The 1906-nt window shown below is 38.9% G+C and overlaps 1 long non-coding RNA gene across 1 annotated transcript; it reads left to right on the forward strand.

Moving 5' to 3' along the window:
- Window positions 1-440: 440 nt before the first annotated feature.
- On the forward strand, window positions 441-1591 carry LOC149192507 (uncharacterized). The gene is made up of 3 exons (XR_016254886.1): window positions 441-1031; window positions 1131-1176; window positions 1275-1591. It is a non-coding gene; the product is annotated as an uncharacterized LOC149192507 (long non-coding RNA).
- Window positions 1592-1906: the final 315 nt, after the last annotated feature.

Genomic DNA, 1906 nt, shown 5'->3' on the forward strand with positions numbered 1-1906 from the left:
CCAAGTTTCCATTATCTAAATGCATTCTATATGACCTTCATTATTACATTTACATGTATAAGCACCATTATTAAGAGTCATTCAAGCTTTATCACCAAGGGGTTCAATGTCACGTTGGACATCAATATTTGACTTGGGGGTTAGGATAATATTATGCCCTTCCTTATAGTTGACATTATTCAAGGTTGAACCTATTATTTGTATACTACTAAGGTGTAACCATGATAATCTAGGTGGCAGAAAATGATTAATGTATGTTTTTATTTAAACCCTAAGTTTCCATAGCCATAAGGGTTGAGCACACGTGTCGATGCGTCTGTAAATACACCTTTGCCACCTCATGAGGTTCTTGTGGCTGGTGAGGTGACATAGGGTTCGTTTAACTTGGATGGAGTCATATTTGATGGTCATGATTGTGGGACTGAGATGTAACAGTGCGGGCTCATTATACCATCCTAAAACCCTAATTGAAGTTCCTCTCACACCATTTCTAGTTTCAATGTCACTGCGTCGCGCTCTAGGGGGGTTTGGACCTGCATGTCTGGTTTGCACCCTCAAGTGGGCAGATCCCTTTTCTTGTCACCCTCAATGCTTCATATGTGGCTTGTAGGAGTCTCTCCACCTTCCATCGTGTCCCTTGGTTCAGTGTGCTAGTTGTTTGCTCTGTTAAAGAAAGTGTTACCCCAATTTTCTTGTTCTAGAAGCATATGATTTCTTCCAGGTGCATCTTTGTAGTGGGTTTCCATCATTTTCTTGACCCATTCTCTCATGGAAACCTAGTTTTGAATCGAGCGAATGGTTTTAGGTAAATGGGGTTTGTGGTTTACTTTCCATTTGAGGGTTTTGACACGCTGATTTATTCTTAGCATTTTCCCCCCTTATCTATCTCTAGCGAATGGTTCAATTGACTCTATGACAAAGATGCAAGTTGGACTTCTCATTTGCCTACAAGGTTACTCTCTGATTCCTATAGCCGAATACTTTGTCTAAGCTGGCGATGAAGGCTTTGTACACGCATCCACGACTCACAGGTAATTTACCTCGCTCCTATGGGGTTTTATGACATTAGATTTATGGAAATTAGACTGAACTCATGCTAATATGTGTTCATCTGGACTCCATTTGTGTAGATGTTTGCCACATATTTCCGCTCGGCGTTCTCCCTGCGCTCTTCAGGTAATTGTTACTATACTTGCTCTATTTTTGTTGGGTTTACTCTGTCATTTAATTTTGTTCCTAGGATTTCTAATTTTCTGGGCTAAATTTTGCTCCAGATGCCATGGTTTTGTTGTTGTCGGTGTCTATTATTCGCAGGTACCCAAAACCCTCTTAGATTCGGTTTGAGGTATTCATTTTCGGCTACACTCATCTTCCTAACACTTCACTGCCATGGTCTCTTTTTTTCCAGGTCGGTTAGCTTCTATATGAGTATTTCTAGGTGATGCTAGTTCACAGGAGCACCTTTGCTCCTCCTCGATGTTTCTTATTGGCTTTCAACTTCACTGTAACAACCTTGATGGCATGATACCTCATATGGCTTTGATAGTCTAGGCTTGTTGTGTTTATTTCGAAATATATAAAATAATGTTTTTTTTTTTCTTTACAATGGTCCATAATATTCAATGTAATTTCTATTGCTCAGGTAAATTGTTGCGAACTTTGTTTAGTGAACTGGAGAATATGTATGTGGACTATGGAAGTTTAATACGAGGTTTTTGAATTGTCATACATGATCACTGGATTTAGTCTTTTTCTTCTTCCTTTGATGCGCTCTTGTACCTTGCAAACATGCTCTAGACTGCCATGGTTTAATATACAAATTTGAGTTTCTCTGTACAAATATCATGGTTGAGTTATGATGTTTTTTTGTTGTTTTTTTTTTAAATACTTGAGTTCCCAAGCGCTG

The sequence above is a fragment of the Pinus tabuliformis genome, chromosome 2_2, assembly GCF_031772625.1.
Source record: "Pinus tabuliformis cultivar Carrire ecotype Pingquan chromosome 2_2, CPIR1, whole genome shotgun sequence".
Lineage (NCBI taxonomy): Eukaryota > Viridiplantae > Streptophyta > Pinopsida > Pinales > Pinaceae > Pinus > Pinus tabuliformis.